This window comes from Crinia signifera, chromosome 8, assembly GCF_055691185.1.
Source record: "Crinia signifera chromosome 8, ASM5569118v1, whole genome shotgun sequence".
In the NCBI taxonomy this organism is placed as follows: domain Eukaryota; kingdom Metazoa; phylum Chordata; class Amphibia; order Anura; family Myobatrachidae; genus Crinia; species Crinia signifera.
The window spans coordinates 84,744,104-84,753,539 of NC_139224.1; positions in this window are offsets into that span (position 1 = coordinate 84,744,104).

Below are 9,436 nucleotides of genomic sequence, written 5' to 3' on the forward strand. Positions count from 1 at the left end.
TGATTGAAAACCTACAAAACCAGCCAAAGATGGTTGATAACAAGAACATTCGTGACCAATTGGCTTCCTGGTTGAAGACTATTGCATGATGGTCCCATCAAAAGTAGTAAAATAGAAAACTGTTGACTGACAGTACATAAACCAATCGGAATGGATTGTTTTGAATGAGTATTAATGATGGCCAATGTTGCCTTTGCCATCGATGTTGTTACATATCAGTGGTCATCCATTGTATTTGACTGACTGGCCTGTGGGCCAATCAGAATATGGGGGCGGGGCTTCACTGGTGTCGTGGGTGGAGATTTGCTCTGTGTACCAGGAAATAGCAAAACAAAACTAGTCGTTTTAACTAAACATTGATGTAAAAACTATTGAACATCGACCATAACCCATCGATGGTTTATAAACATCGATGGCCGATGGCCATCCCTAATGAGAATTGCATCAACCAATCAGATGGTCTAATTTCCAAACTAATTTGCATAAGGAATTTATTTGCTCTCCATAACTTACTTAGGTCCTTCCTCACCCTAGTCTGATTGAAAACCTACAAAACCAGCCAAAGATGGTTGATAACAAGAACATTCTTGATTAATTGGCTTCCTGGTTGAAGACTATTGCATGATGGTCCCATCAAAAGTAGTAAAATAGAAAACTGTTGACTGACAGTACATAAACCAATTGGAATGGATTGTTTTGAATGAGTATTAATGATGGCCATTGTTGCCTTTGCCATCGATGTTGTTACATATCAGTGGTCATCCATTGTATTTGACTGACTGGCCTGTGGGCCAATCAGAATATGGGGGCAGGGCTTCACTGGTGTCGTGGGTGGAGCTTTGCTCTGTGTACCAGGAAATAGCAAAACAAAACTAGTCGTTTTAACTAAACATTGATGTAAAAACTATTGAACATCGACCATAACCCATCGATGGTTTATAAACATCGATGGCCGATGGCCGATGGCCATCCCTAATGAGAATTGCATCAACCAATCAGATGGTCTAATTTCCAAACTAATTTGCATAAGGAATTTATTTGCTCTCCATAACTTACTTAGGTCCTTCCTCACCCTAGTCTGATTGAAAACCTACAAAACCAGCCAAAGATGGTTGATAACAAGAACATTCTTGACCAATTGGCGTCCTGGTTGAAGACTATTGCATGATGGTCCCATCAAAAGTAGTAAAATAGAAAACTGTTGGCTGACAGTACATAAACAAATCGGAATGGATTGTTTAGAATGAGTATTAATGATTGCCATTGTTGCCTTTGCCATCGATGTTGTTACATATCAGTGGTCATCCATTGTATTTGACTGACTGGCCTGTGGGCCAATCAGAATATGGGGGCGGGGCTTCACTGGTGTCATGGGTGGAGCTATGCTCCGTGTCCCAGGAAATAGCAAAACAAAACTAGTAGTTTGAGTTTGACATTGATGGTGTGAACCATCTGGTTCTCCCCCATCGATCTAAAAACTATTGAACATCGACCATATCCCATCGATGGTTTATAAACATCGATGGCCGATGGCCATCCCTAATGAGAATTGCATCAACCAATCAGATGGTCTAATTTCCAAACTAATTTGCATAAGATATTTATTTGCTCTCCATAACTTACTTAGGTCCTTCCTCACCCTAGTCTGATTGAAAACCTGCAAAACCAGCCAAAGATGGTTGATAACAAGAACATTCTTGACCAACTGTCTGTTTGGGGTTTCTTCATGCTGGAGGTCCCCTGAGAACAGGAAGGCGAGTCGAAGGAGTGGAATTGGAGCCTGTCCAAGATGGTGCGAAATACTTTCCGACTTGAGGTCGATTTGGTTATTCGAAAGGATGTCGATTTGGATTACATCGTGGAGAAAATCTTGATGGAAGTGGCTGGAGTGAGGAAAGAGGAAATTTTCTGTTTACAGGACTTTCAAAAGAGTGGTATGTACGACATTACTCTATATGAAATGAGTCGCTGTTATGATGCTTGTGGGAAGCTGAAGGACTGTTTAAAGGGGACTGAGGCTATTATGAATGGCTTTAAACTCACTGAGTTGTTCTTTGCACCACAAAGACCATTGTATGTACACCTGTATGACCCTTATACAGACATAAATTTGGTGAAGTCCTTTTTACTGCAATATTGCACGGAGGTGAAAGGTGAAGAACGTATGGTTAATACGCATGGTATCTTCAATGGCAAAATTAAATTTTTTGTGAAATTTAAGGCTGACCCAAGTGGGATTGGAGGGGTTAAACAACCACCAGCTAACTTTAACATTGGAGGGAAGCGTGGCTTTCTTTACTATCCTGGACAGCCTACATATTGTAGGAAATGTTTTTGTTATGGTCATGTCCAAAGTGAGTGTCCAGAAGAGAGAAAATGCAGGAATTGTAAGAAAGCTTGGCATGAAGCTGCAAAATGCCCAGAAGCTACAAAGTGCGATATTTGTGGTGATACAAAGCATAGGGCAAGGGACTGTCCTGCTTATAAAAATCAGCAGGGGATGAATAAAGAGGAGAATATGCCAGAACCACAGGAAAAAGGGAAAGGTGCACAAAAGGAAGCAAAGGTGGTGAATGAGAGAGTAGAATCTGCTGAGAAGGAGGAATGTGTGGAGGAGGAGATGTGCATGGCTGAGGACTTAACTGTACGGCCTAGAAAGGTGGGCAAGGAGAAGAAGGTTAAGAACTGGTCCGAAAGCGAAGACTCAAGTACTTCGGAGAAATCAGTTAAGGCTGGGAAACGGTGTGGGGAGAAAAAGGTTGCAGTTATCTTAAAGCAGGCGCTTAAGGCTGTGAAGACAGAAATGCTGGAGAAATTGGGGTTTGTAACCTGGAAATCGGACACAGATTTTTGGGTGGTTCCAGAAGGGTTTAAACCTGCCAAAGAGTGGGTTCCTGTTTTTCGTGAAGAAGTGAATTATGTGGACCATTATGTTTAAATTTGGTTAGTGTGTTTGTTTAGTATTGTTTAAAATGGCCCCCAGGCTTAGTGTTTGGGGCGTGATCGTTTGGGGAGGTGCACTGGAAAGGAGGTGTGTTTATGCAAAATTATGTTAGTCTCTATAAGTTAAAAGTTAAGAAAAAAATAAAGACCAGAATGATGAGTTGGAGATAAATGCTACAGGTTGAGCATGATTGATGGATTAGTCCCTGATGGGACAATGCATGTTATCTCTAAACCTGATGGTTTAGTTAAAAAAAAAAAAAAAAAAAAAAAAATGGCTTCCTGGTTGAAGACTGTTGCATGATGGTCCCATCAAAAGTAGTAAAATAGAAAACTGTTGACTGACAGTACATAAACAATTTGGAATGGATTGTTTTGAATGAGTATTAATGATGGCCATTGTTGCCTTTGCCATTGATGTTGTTACATATCAGTGGTCATCCATTGTATTTGACGGACTGGCCTGTGGGCCAATCAGAATATGGGGGCGGGGCTTCACTGGTGTCATGGGTGGAGCTATGCTCCGTGTCCTAGGAAATAGCAAAACAAAACTAGTAGTTTGAGTTTGACATTGATGGTGTGAACCATCTGGTTCTCCCCCATCGATGTCAAAACTATTGAACATCGACCATAACACATCGATGGTTTATAAACATCGATGGCCGATGGCTATCCCTAATGAGAATTGCATCAACCAATCAGATGGTCTAATTTCCAAACTGATTTGCATAAGGAATTTATTTGCTCTCCATAACTTACTTAGGTCCTTCCTCACCCTAGTCTGATTGAAAACCTACAAAACCAGCCAAAGATGGTTGATAACAAGAACATTCTTTACCAATTGGCTTCCTGGTTGAAGACTATTGCATGATGGTCCCATCAAAAGTAGTAAAATAGTAAAATAGAAAACTGTTGGCTGACAGTACATAAACCAATCGGAATGGATTGTTTTGAATGAGTATTAATGATGGCCATTGTTGCCTTTGCCATCGATGTTGTTACATATCAGTGGTCATCCATTGCATTTGACTGACTGGCCTGTGGGCCAATTAGAATATGGGGGCGGGGCTTCACTGGTGTCGTGGGTGGAGCTTTGCTCTGTGTACCAGGAAATAGCGAAACAAAACTAGTCGTTTTAACTAAACATTGATGTAAAAACTATTGAACATCGACCATAACCCATCGATGGTTTATAAACATCGATGGCCGATGGCCATCCCTAATGAGAATTGCATCAACCAATCAGATGGTCTAATTTCCAAACTAATTTGCATAAGGAATTTATTTGCTCTCCATAACTTACTTAGATCCTTCCTCACCCTAGTCTGATTGAAAACCTACAAAACCAGCCAAAGATGGTTGATAACAAGAACATTCTTGACTAATTGGCTTCCTGGTTGAAGACTATTGCATGATGTCCCATCAAAAGTAGTAAAATAGAAAACTGTTGACTGACAGTACATAAACCAATCGGAATGGATTGTTTTGAATGAGTATTAATGATGGCCATTGTTGCCTTTGCCATCGATGTTGTTACATATCAGTGGTCATCCATTGCATTTGACTGACTGGCCTGTGGGCCAATCAGAATATGGGGGCGGGGCTTCACTGGTGTCATGGGTGGAGCTTTGCTCTGTGTACCAGGAAATAGTAAAACAAAACTAGTCGTTTTAACTAAACATTGATGTAAAAACTATTGAACATCGACCATAACCCATCGATGGTTTATAAACATCGATGGGCGATGGCCAATGGCCATCCCTAATGAGAATTGCATCAACCAATCAGATGGTCTAATTTCCAAACTAATTTGCATAAGGAAATTATTTGCTCTCCATAACTTACTTAGGTCCTTCCTCACCCTAGTCTGATTGAAAACCTACAAAACCAGCCAAAGATGGTAGATAACAAGAACATTCTTGACCAATTGGCTTCTCGGTTGAAAACTATTGGATGATGGTCCCATCAAAAGTAGTAAAATAGAAAACTGTTGACTGACAGTACATAAACCAATCGGAATGGATTGTTTTGAATGAGTATTAATGCTGGCCATTGTTGCCTTTGCCATCGATGTTGTTACATATCAGTGGTCATCCATTGTATTTGACTGACTGGCCTGTGGGCCAATCAGAATATGGGGGCGGGGCTTCACTGGTGTCGTGGGTGGAGATTTGCTCTGTGTACCAGGAAATAGCAAAACAAAACTAGTCGTTTTAACTAAACATTGATGTAAAAACTATTGAACATCGACAATAACCCATCGATGGTTTATAAACATCGATGGCCGATGGCCATCCCTAATGAGAATTGCATCAACCAATCAGATGGTCTAATTTCCAAACTAATTTGCATAAGGAATTTATTTGCTCTCCATAACTTACTTAGGTCCTTCCTCACCCTAGTCTGATTGAAAACCTACAAAACCAGCCAAAGATGGTTGATAACAAGAACATTTTTGACCAATTGCCTTCCTGGTTGAAGACTATTGCATGATGGTCCCATCAAAAGTAGTAAAATAGAAAACTGTTGGCTGACAGTACATAAACCAATCGGAATGGATTGTTTTGAATGAGTATTAATGATGGCCATTGTTGCCTTTGCCATCGATGTTGTTACATATCAGTGGTCATCCATTGTATTTGACTGACTGGCCTGTGGGCCAATCAGAATATGGGGGCAGGGCTTCACTGGTGTCGTGGGTGGAACTTTGCTCTGTGTACCAGGAAATAGCAAAACAAAACTAGTCGTTTTAACTAAACATTGATGTAAAAACTATTGAACATCGACCATAACCCATCGATGGTTTATAAACATCGATGGCCGATGGCCGATGGCCATCCCTAATGAGAATTGCATCAACCAATCAGATGGTCTAATTTCCAAACTAATTTGCATAAGGAATTTATTTGCTCTCCATAACTTACTTAGGTCCTTCCTCACCCTAGTCTGATTGAAAACCTACAAAACCAGCCAAAGATGGTAGATAACAAGAACATTCTTGACCAATTGGTTTTCTGGTTGAAGACTATTGCATGATGGTCCCATCAAAAGTAGTAAAATAGAAAACTGTTGACTGACAGTACATAAACCAATCGGAATGGATTGTTTTGAATGAGTATTAATGATGGCCATTGTTGCCTTTGCCATCGATGTTGTTACATATCAGTGGTCATCCATTGTATTTGACTGACTGGCCTGTGGGCCAATCAGAATATGGGGGCGGGGCTTCACTGGTGTCATGGGTGGAACTTTGCTCTGTGTACCAGGAAATAGCAAAACAAAACTAGTCGTTTTAACTAAACATTGATGTAAAAACTATTGAACATCGACCATAACCCATCGATGGTTTATAAACATCGATGGCCGATGGCCATCCCTAATGAGAATTGCATCAACCAATCAGATGGTCTAATTTCCAAACTAATTTGCATAAGGAATTTATTTGCTCTCCATAACTTACGTAGGTCCTTCCTCACCCTAGTCTGATTGAAAACCTACAAAACCAGCCAAAGATGGTTGATAACAAGAACATTCGTGACCAATTGGCTTCCTGGTTGAAGACTATTGCATGATGGTCCCATCAAAAGTAGTAAAATAGAAAACTGTTGACTGACAGTACATAAACCAATCGGAATGGATTGTTTTGAATGAGTATTAATGATGGCCAATGTTGCCTTTGCCATCGATGTTGTTACATATCAGTGGTCATCCATTGTATTTGACTGACTGGCCTGTGGGCCAATCAGAATATGGGGGCGGGGCTTCACTGGTGTCGTGGGTGGAGATTTGCTCTGTGTACCAGGAAATAGCAAAACAAAACTAGTCGTTTTAACTAAACATTGATGTAAAAACTATTGAACATCGACCATAACCCATCGATGGTTTATAAACATCGATGGCCGATGGCCATCCCTAATGAGAATTGCATCAACCAATCAGATGGTCTAATTTCCAAACTAATTTGCATAAGGAATTTATTTGCTCTCCATAACTTACTTAGGTCCTTCCTCACCCTAGTCTGATTGAAAACCTACAAAACCAGCCAAAGATGGTTGATAACAAGAACATTCTTGATTAATTGGCTTCCTGGTTGAAGACTATTGCATGATGGTCCCATCAAAAGTAGTAAAATAGAAAACTGTTGACTGACAGTACATAAACCAATTGGAATGGATTGTTTTGAATGAGTATTAATGATGGCCATTGTTGCCTTTGCCATCGATGTTGTTACATATCAGTGGTCATCCATTGTATTTGACTGACTGGCCTGTGGGCCAATCAGAATATGGGGGCAGGGCTTCACTGGTGTCGTGGGTGGAGCTTTGCTCTGTGTACCAGGAAATAGCAAAACAAAACTAGTCGTTTTAACTAAACATTGATGTAAAAACTATTGAACATCGACCATAACCCATCGATGGTTTATAAACATCGATGGCCGATGGCCGATGGCCATCCCTAATGAGAATTGCATCAACCAATCAGATGGTCTAATTTCCAAACTAATTTGCATAAGGAATTTATTTGCTCTCCATAACTTACTTAGGTCCTTCCTCACCCTAGTCTGATTGAAAACCTACAAAACCAGCCAAAGATGGTTGATAACAAGAACATTCTTGACCAATTGGCGTCCTGGTTGAAGACTATTGCATGATGGTCCCATCAAAAGTAGTAAAATAGAAAACTGTTGGCTGACAGTACATAAACAAATCGGAATGGATTGTTTAGAATGAGTATTAATGATTGCCATTGTTGCCTTTGCCATCGATGTTGTTACATATCAGTGGTCATCCATTGTATTTGACTGACTGGCCTGTGGGCCAATCAGAATATGGGGGCGGGGCTTCACTGGTGTCATGGGTGGAGCTATGCTCCGTGTCCCAGGAAATAGCAAAACAAAACTAGTAGTTTGAGTTTGACATTGATGGTGTGAACCATCTGGTTCTCCCCCATCGATCTAAAAACTATTGAACATCGACCATATCCCATCGATGGTTTATAAACATCGATGGCCGATGGCCATCCCTAATGAGAATTGCATCAACCAATCAGATGGTCTAATTTCCAAACTAATTTGCATAAGATATTTATTTGCTCTCCATAACTTACTTAGGTCCTTCCTCACCCTAGTCTGATTGAAAACCTGCAAAACCAGCCAAAGATGGTTGATAACAAGAACATTCTTGACCAACTGTCTGTTTGGGGTTTCTTCATGCTGGAGGTCCCCTGAGAACAGGAAGGCGAGTCGAAGGAGTGGAATTGGAGCCTGTCCAAGATGGTGCGAAATACTTTCCGACTTGAGGTCGATTTGGTTATTCGAAAGGATGTCGATTTGGATTACATCGTGGAGAAAATCTTGATGGAAGTGGCTGGAGTGAGGAAAGAGGAAATTTTCTGTTTACAGGACTTTCAAAAGAGTGGTATGTACGACATTACTCTATATGAAATGAGTCGCTGTTATGATGCTTGTGGGAAGCTGAAGGACTGTTTAAAGGGGACTGAGGCTATTATGAATGGCTTTAAACTCACTGAGTTGTTCTTTGCACCACAAAGACCATTGTATGTACACCTGTATGACCCTTATACAGACATAAATTTGGTGAAGTCCTTTTTACTGCAATATTGCACGGAGGTGAAAGGTGAAGAACGTATGGTTAATACGCATGGTATCTTCAATGGCAAAATTAAATTTTTTGTGAAATTTAAGGCTGACCCAAGTGGGATTGGAGGGGTTAAACAACCACCAGCTAACTTTAACATTGGAGGGAAGCGTGGCTTTCTTTACTATCCTGGACAGCCTACATATTGTAGGAAATGTTTTTGTTATGGTCATGTCCAAAGTGAGTGTCCAGAAGAGAGAAAATGCAGGAATTGTAAGAAAGCTTGGCATGAAGCTGCAAAATGCCCAGAAGCTACAAAGTGCGATATTTGTGGTGATACAAAGCATAGGGCAAGGGACTGTCCTGCTTATAAAAATCAGCAGGGGATGAATAAAGAGGAGAATATGCCAGAACCACAGGAAAAAGGGAAAGGTGCACAAAAGGAAGCAAAGGTGGTGAATGAGAGAGTAGAATCTGCTGAGAAGGAGGAATGTGTGGAGGAGGAGATGTGCATGGCTGAGGACTTAACTGTACGGCCTAGAAAGGTGGGCAAGGAGAAGAAGGTTAAGAACTGGTCCGAAAGCGAAGACTCAAGTACTTCGGAGAAATCAGTTAAGGCTGGGAAACGGTGTGGGGAGAAAAAGGTTGCAGTTATCTTAAAGCAGGCGCTTAAGGCTGTGAAGACAGAAATGCTGGAGAAATTGGGGTTTGTAACCTGGAAATCGGACACAGATTTTTGGGTGGTTCCAGAAGGGTTTAAACCTGCCAAAGAGTGGGTTCCTGTTTTTCGTGAAGAAGTGAATTATGTGGACCATTATGTTTAAATTTGGTTAGTGTGTTTGTTTAGTATTGTTTAAAATGGCCCCCAGGCTTAGTGTTTGGGGCGTGATCGTTTG